The sequence below is a fragment of the Ricinus communis genome, chromosome 6, assembly GCF_019578655.1.
Source record: "Ricinus communis isolate WT05 ecotype wild-type chromosome 6, ASM1957865v1, whole genome shotgun sequence".
In the NCBI taxonomy this organism is placed as follows: domain Eukaryota; kingdom Viridiplantae; phylum Streptophyta; class Magnoliopsida; order Malpighiales; family Euphorbiaceae; genus Ricinus; species Ricinus communis.
Window position 1 is genome coordinate 14,995,447 of NC_063261.1, and position 9,087 is coordinate 15,004,533.

Below are 9,087 nucleotides of genomic sequence, written 5' to 3' on the forward strand. Positions count from 1 at the left end.
AAAAGAAAGGAATAAGATCAATTTGGCCACTGAACTTTGCGAGTGTCAAATAAGCCCGTTTGACCTTTTATGGTCATTTAAACCCACAACTTAGCATATTTAGTTTAATTTTACCCTTTTTTTTGTTTAAAAATGAGAAAATGAGGTACATTTCCCATGTAAAAAGGCGTGAATTAAGAAAAACTATAAAAAATTATATTCAATAATTAATTATTGATCTTTATAATTAATTAATAAAAATTACAATATATTACGAAAAAATAATTATTTTTATAAAATTTAGTGAATTATAAAAAATTAAAAAATTGTTAAATTTACAAAAAGTATTAAATTTTTCATAATTGTGAATTATATTGCTAAATTACAAAAAAAGGCAATCCTTTTTATATTTTTCATAAATTACACTAATTTTTTCATAAATTACACTAATTTTTCATAAGTGAAACTAGTTGCAAAAAAATGAATAATATAACAAAAAAAATAATAACTTTTGTGAAATTTAATGATTTACAAAAAATTGACAAATTTACGTGAAATACTAAATTTTTTCGTATCACAAAATTTATTGTTAAATTATAAAAATGACATTTATTTTCATATTTTTTGCAAATTAAGCTAAAGGGTTTGTACATTTTAAGAATATATGAATTTTTAAAACTACCTTATATTACTTTATTTTAATTGATAACCTATAACATGTTACCAAATTTTATTTTAAAAAATTATAGAAATTATCATTATCTTATTGGTGGATTAAAATAAAATATAGTTATTGTATTTTAAAATAAAGTAACCATAGAATTTTTCAATGAAAAATTAAATTATGTTAAATTATTTTTTATTACTAAATAAAGATGGTGTAATTCATGCTTTTTATCTATCCAGAAAAAAAAAAGGTTAAATTGATCCAAAAATGCTAAGTTCTGAGTTTAAATAGCAATATAAGGTTAAAAGATTTATTTAGCCACGCGTACAAAGTTGAGAAGCCTATTTGAACTTTATTCCTACAAGAAATAAGTAGATGTTATATACATATAAGCTAAATAAAAATATATAACCAACTAAAATATGAAAATCTTAAAATTGACAATAGATGTAGTTTAAACTAGTGCTACTATAATTGTCTCTTCTACTATCATTATTAAAAAAAAAAAAACACAGTATAACTATAGCAATATTTATTTTTATATTTTGTTTTGTTTAAATATCAATATAATTTTTTTAATTTAAATAATTTAATATAAGAAATTAATATTTTTTTTATTTTTCATTCCATCCACTCTCTTTATAGGGAGTGTGTAGTTCATTCTCATTTTTGTTAAAAATAAAACTAATTTGAACTAAATATATAAAGATTTGGACTAAAATGTCCAAGATTTTAGAAAAAATGCTAAATTAAACCTAAGCAATAAAGTTAGCGGTCAAATTGAACTTTATTCCTAAATTTAACTATAAAGTCCTTAATATTATATATCTAACTTAAAAAGGTATGGTATGGTATTTGTACCCAAATATACCTAATGCAATTTTATTTTATTAAGTCATTTAATATTTATTTATTTTATCGAACCTTTATACTTTTATTAAAGACTTAATAGTTCTTAGTCAAAGTAAAAATAAAAGTGAAAGGACTCAATAAAATAAACAAAAGTTTCATGAAATATATGTAAGAAGTCCTTAACAAAACTAAAAAGAAAAATACAAAGGCCCAATACAATAAAATAAAAGTTTAAGGATTAAATAGCATAAAATTAATACGTTCAAAGACTTAATAATAGATTTTACCCAATTTTTTTGAAATCAACTTAGAAATCATCCAATTTGACTGGATAACTATAGATAGAGTACAAATTATCATCCCCATATATTTATTTTGAAATATTTTTTTTCTTCACCTCATAACTTATTTAATTTTTTCCTTAGTAAAGATAGTTAATATCATAATAATACATTCTAAATTAAGTTTTATATTATTAATTGTTATGATTTATAGAAAATATATTATTTACAATTACTTATGTTCGGACTATTTGATATGTGGACTACTATAAATCTTATTAGTCTAGGACCATGGGATAAACCGTAAATTTGAATTAAATCATACAAATAGTTAGCTCAAATTAAAATTAATTTATTAATGATCAATTCATAATCTTTCCATTTCTAATATTTAGTCCAATAGATATTTACAAGAAGAAGAATTCTATATTAATGAGATTTAAACCCATTTTTTTCAGTAATAGATAGATTAAAATTGATGGTAAAATTCTTAAATAGCGTATTCCATTCTAAGTAAATTATTTAATAAAAGAGTATAAAATCAGGAATATGCTATTAAAATAAAGTATACTCTTAAAGGTTATTTGACAAACTAATAGCAACAATTAGATATTAAAAAAAATAACAATAGCTAGCTAACTTTTACTAAATAATTCAATTATAAATTATCAACACCAATGAAGAGCTAAACCAAATAGATTTGTAATATTCCAAATAGAAGGAATCTAATTAAAGATTCCACTAAAGTATCCTTTTAATGAAGAGGATTTGATTTAGTTAAGATTATAAGCATGTTAATATATTGAACATATCCTAATATGTTTATCCCTTTCATTTAAGCATTGGCTTCAAATTAGTAGCAAAGTATGTTAATTGAACTCAGGTTGCTTGCAAGTATGCTTTAAAATAAGCATTTTCATAAGTTAACTTCTAAAATCAAGATTTCTTGCAAGTTTGCGGATTAAACTTATATATCCCAATGAAAAGATTCCACTATTTCTTAATAAATGGAGGAATGAAATTGAGTAACAAATTAGTTTAGTTATGACTATGCCTTCTAATTAGAGTTAGTCCAATAATTTTTCATTTTCAACTAATGGTTTCTTTATCTTTAACTTTTGACAAGAAAAAAAGAAAAGAAAAACACTAATGGTTTCTTAAAGTTATTTCTTCAAGAAACGCCTGTAGAGTATAACACATTAAAAATGCATTGGGACATAATACTATCAGTAATGCACAAATTTTAATCATAATCCCTTGTTAGTTAGCCTGGTTTGTGTTTATAGTTGCTCTTTATTTGTGAAAGAAAAGGGAACAAACACATTAAAAATGGGGTCAATTACATTTGCAGTCTCAGAATTTATTTCATTTTTTAGTTCAATTTGTGTCAATCTAAGACCCTTCAAACTTGATTTTTCAATTTTTTTTCTTTTTTTAAAAAAAGAGCCTACAAAAAAAAATGATATTGTACTACGATAATATCTTTAAATTTAAAAAAAAAAATTACTTGTTTGAGTTGAGAGATTTTAAAAAGTTATGGATTTAGTCAAAACTCGTGAATTTAAAATATATGGATTTAGCCAAAATCTATAGATTTAAGATCTATTAATTTGAAATTTATAAATTTTAAAAATTTCATCGTTTGGATTAAAATAAAAATAATAGATTTTTATTTAAAATTAAGAATAATATTTGAAATAACATAAATTTAATAGGGATAATACTGAAATAAATAAAAAAGTATTATAACAATCTATCATTCTTTTCAAATGGTGAATTTTTAAAATTTTTCACTTGCTAAATGTGATCTTAAAAATTAGAGAAAATTACACGGGGTACCCATTTTCTCAAATCATTTACTTTTATACGTAGGTTTTTGAAAATTTATATTTTTGCTAAACATTTATTTATTTTTTTTACACTTTTATTTATTTTGATCATCTTATTGTGCAGATCACCAAATTAACAAGTTCTGCACTTTTTTTTTATTTACTTTAGGAGTTTTATAATTCTTTTAATCAATGAGTTTTATAAATTTAGTTAAAAAAGTACGTGTTTGTCTTTTTATATTGTTTAACATAATAATAATAATAATAAATTCCTTTAAAGAAATAAACATAATAATAATAATATAAAAATAAAGTAATATTTCTCTAATTTAATAAAATTTATCGTTTGATAATTAAATATCTCTTTTAAAAAAATATTTTATGTACAATATTACCATATTCTTATTCATTAGTGCTCATTTAGTCTAATATATATATTGCTTATATTCTATTATACGTTTGATATATATTTTTAATGAAATAAAGATAATATAGACTAAAAATTGAATAAGATAAATATAAGAAATAATTAATTATTAGATATATGTCTCTAATAAAAATATATATTTTATTTTAATTACTACATAATTTAAATATTAAGATATATTTATAATATGCAACCAGTTTCAAGAATTTTTATTAAAGATTATAAATGATTGATATCTTAATTTTGACAGGTATTACTATAGAATATGAATATTGAATTTTAAAATCCAGATCTATAGAAAACTAAGTATTTAGATTTATATTACAAAAAACCCAGCAAATTGTATATATTAAGTATATATAGGTATATCATAAGTACATATTCTTAAAATTTAGTAAATTTTCTGTTTATATTATGTGTATGATATATGACTTATAAAACTTTTGTATATTGACTATTATATAATAAATATAAGAAATAAACTAGTTATACATTAGATAGACAAAATATTTCAAAAAAGATAAAATATTTTTTAAAGTATATAGTGAAAAGTATATACTAAATATATAATAAGTTATCTCGGGTATATGATACAATTCTCCATTTAGGTTCTTAAAATCATATATATATATATATATATATTAGGAACAAAAATATGAGATACGTAAACTTTGATGCAAAGGATATTTAATAGCAATAGCTTTAATATTCAATTTCATGACTTGGTTTTATGAACTAAAACCTGCGTAACTAAATAATTTTTATAATTAGTTTATAGCTATTATGAGTGGTTAAAATTATTTATTAGAATCTATAGTATTTAAGCAATAAATATATAGGTTATTTAATGAATTAAAAAATGGTAGTAGATACTCATTATATACTCATGATATAATCAATATATACTATATATTATTAAATTTATAATTTTGTTTGAATTTAAGTTGAATATACTTGTTACATATTTTGATGATACCATTTTTTATATTCAATATAAATTTGATATCGAATCTGCATTCTTGGTCGCTCTTTTTTAATTTTGATTTGATTTGACATTATTTACATAAAGTTTGAAAGCTGCTATTCTTTGGTATGAGAATGATCATTACATCAAAGTTTATATATCTCTTGTTTTCTTTCCAATGTCCATGGTGATGAAGGATAATAATAGGTATTGTTTTCATACGGATATATATAAAAATATATAAAAGATAATTTTAAAATTTGAATGGAGAAAATTCAGTAAAAATTAGAATATCATATACCTGAAATAAACTTGTTATATATTTAGTATATAATATCAATTGTATACATTCAAACTATTCATATTTATATACTCTTTTAGAAAATAATTTTTTCTATATGATATATAATTGACATATTCCTTTTATATATTTATATTTATGTAATAGTTAATATACAAGAATTTTACAAGATATATACAAAATTCATACAATATAAATACAATTTTACTAAATTTAAAAATATATACTTATGATATATCTATATATACTCCACATATACTGTTTTCTAGGTTTTTTTACAAAACAAATCTAATTTCTTAGTTTTTTATAAATCTGAATTTTGAAATCTAATATTCATCTTCCATAACTTTAAAACCTTAAGAAATCACATAATATAGTCGTTTTTAAAATTTTTTAGCTAAATAGGTATCATTTTCTCTTAGACATATTTTAAGTCATTGAATTTATTTATTTGAATTTGTTATGAATGATATTTATATATTTAGTAAGTGTTAGTCTTCTTGTTATTAAAAGAATTTTTAGATAAAAGCATGCTTGAGTATAAGTTGAATATACTCATAATATACTATATTATATACTGTTAACAATGAGGTTTGAAAAATCGTTATCTTTCGGTATGAAAATGCATGTTATATCAGAATTTACATACCTCATTTTTTTCTTTCCAATGTCTATTGTGGTGGAAAAACAATAGATATTATATCCATATCTAAATAAAAAATATATAAAAGACTTAAAAGTTGAACAAAAAAAATTCAATAAGTATATACCTGAAATAAATACATTATATACTTAATATATATATTGTTTACTGTATGCATTTAAGACTCTTTTATATATTTTAAAAAATCATTTTTTATGTAATGAATAATTAATTATTCTTTTTATATATTTAATCCATATAATAATCAATATATAGAAATTTTATAAAATATAAATTAAATACATAAAATATAAACATAAATTTACTAAATTTTAAAATATATACTTATGATATATATATGGATACTATATAATTATAATTACATTATATAAATTTATAATATAATTATTAATTATATTATATAAATTTATATTGTATAAAATATTCTATATAGTAAGTTATTATAGAAGTTATTAAGTTTTTATATATTTCTATTATAACTATATGATATAAAAGTATATAGTTATAATTTGTTATAATATAAAACACTATAAGATTATAGTATATAATTTATAATTGGTTCTATATAAATAGATTCTAGATATTGTATATATTATTTTTGTATTAATAGAAAATAAATTAATAAAAAACTAGAACAATGTTATAAAAAGTAATTGTAATAAGCAAAATTGAAAATTCTAATAATCTAATTGTAAATTCTAAAATTTAAAGTATTTAAAAATATTTATTGATGAGATTATTATTAAATTTATTTTATATTTGTCTAGGTTGATGTGCATGAACTATTATTATGGAGGAAGAGGAAGCTCTCTCTTTAATTTCAATGTATAAAAATAAGAATTCTTGATTCTAACGTAATTTTGTTATATTTTAAAATTAAGGGTATAAAAGTTAATTGACTTAATTTTTTAAATATTTGTGTAAAAAACTCTAAAAGGTAAAGAACTTTGAAAGGTGATTCTTAAATCCATATATTTATATCACTTTTTTTTCTTGCCAAATGGTTGATTTAAATTAAATCAATCAATTTTATAAAATCTCGCATTTAAAATCTCTTGATCCAAACCGGCCTATTTCTTTATCAAACTAAAATATCACACCGTTGCAATAAAATTAAAGTTAAAATCTTATGAATTGATGGGAAACATGGCTAAGTCAGAGGCCAAAAATGGTTACCTCAGCCAAGCTTGCCCAAAGGCCTCATGCTGCATGAAATGGGCGAAAAGGTTAAGAGTCTTCTGAGTGTAAAAATCAATTAGAATGTTACCAACACCCACGTAAGGGCCTATTATTAGAGATAAAAGACCAGGTAGGTCAACAGGCTGGAAGGAAAAGGCCTATTGCATCAACTTGACAACTTGAGATCACCTGCCAACCCATGAAAGCTATGCCACACTTCGTAGGTATGATAATATTATTCAAGCTATTTGACTATGACATACCATGCGTATCAGTCTTCAATTATTCAACATGAAATTTAATACAATTTAATGGTTTTTTATGATATTAGGTACAGGCAGCAATACAATTTAAATTCTGATCTAGCTTGGAAGTGACATTGCCATGAGTTTTCTTCACAGAATTATGTATATGCATATATATGTTTAGGAGAAATAATTAAAAAAATTCCTTAAGGTTTATTGTTATATACACTTTAATTGTTGCTGTTTCAAGTATTTCGATTATAGTAAAGAAATCAAATTCAACTTAATACTAATGTGACAATTAGAATACATCATAATTTAGGAGACCCGGCGGGCGAATTTTCCATCTCCAAGGAAAACCACTCTGATCCCCTATCAGAAAAATCCCACATTCTCCTTTTGGGGCTTCGACTCTCACATAAAGTTCTTGTTTCAGTAATTCAAAAGTAGGAGAAGTTTTTTTACTAATGAATCGATATTCGAAATCGTTCCATTCTGGATCCCTTTCAAAACGTTGGGTTTCTAAATTCTCATAGGGCCCCCCCCGGGATTCCTTCCAGAGCCTGTTGAATAATTTTTATCGATTCCATCATTTCACCGATTCGGACTAAATAACGAGCTAATGAATCTCCTTCTTTTTGCCACTAATCCAGAAATTGCAATAGAAAAGAAAAGGGAGGTTTGTGATGATTTTTACCACTTTCTTATGTCTAATTTTCATGCAATGAATACAAAAAATGTTGGGTGCTTATAGGACCCAATAAATAAATTCTAAGTAAAATAAAAAAATTATGAAAATAAAGCTAGTGTCATCTGCATAATGATTGATTAAAAGAGTAAATCTATATTTAAAAGTATCTAAAAATAGTTCTTAGTTCAAATCTTTTTTTTTTTATTATAGGTGAATATAAAAATATGGCTATCTACTGTTGTTGTATGTGTAGTTCCTGACCAACTACTAATTTAATGTTATAGTCAAGAGAGATAATTGGAGGCCTAGGGTTAAAGGAAAGGAGATTCAGAATTGCAAGAATTTTTACATGGGACAATATTTTGCTGCAAAAAACAAAAACAAACAAGACTATCAAGTAACAAGAGTACATTTTGATTGCTGAATTGATGATTAATTTACTATTGTTACTGAAGCTTCACTCCATTTTTATTTTAGTATATAAAGGAGTCATTGTTAGTATTCTGGCCGATAAATGAGTGTAACGAACAATTATCTGCTATTAAGTAGATCCGAGAGCCATGAGGTTAAAGAAAAGGAGCGCCAGAATCATTTATTGCTGAAACTTTACAGCGGATAGAAACCAAGACTATCAAGTAAGAATTGTACATTTTTATTGTTGAATTGACAATTCATTTATTATTGTTACTGTAGACTTCACTCCGTTTTTATCTCAGTATATAAAGGAGTCATTGTCAGTATTTCTTTCATTTTCTTGCTCATGCAATTCTCTGCAATCTATATATAATCTACATGATCTTGCACACGCCATTCGCTTTGCTTTCATTTAATATGAATGCCTGATCTCTCCAGCTTGTAACAGGATAGCAACATTTTCTTCAAATAATGGATTATGAGCGGGGACGCAAGTGGTTCGTAGCCCTGGTGTTCGTGGCCAACAGTCGAACAGGTAACTGATAATTTCTTCTTTTTTACTCGAGTTTCATATTATGATTATAAACAACTATA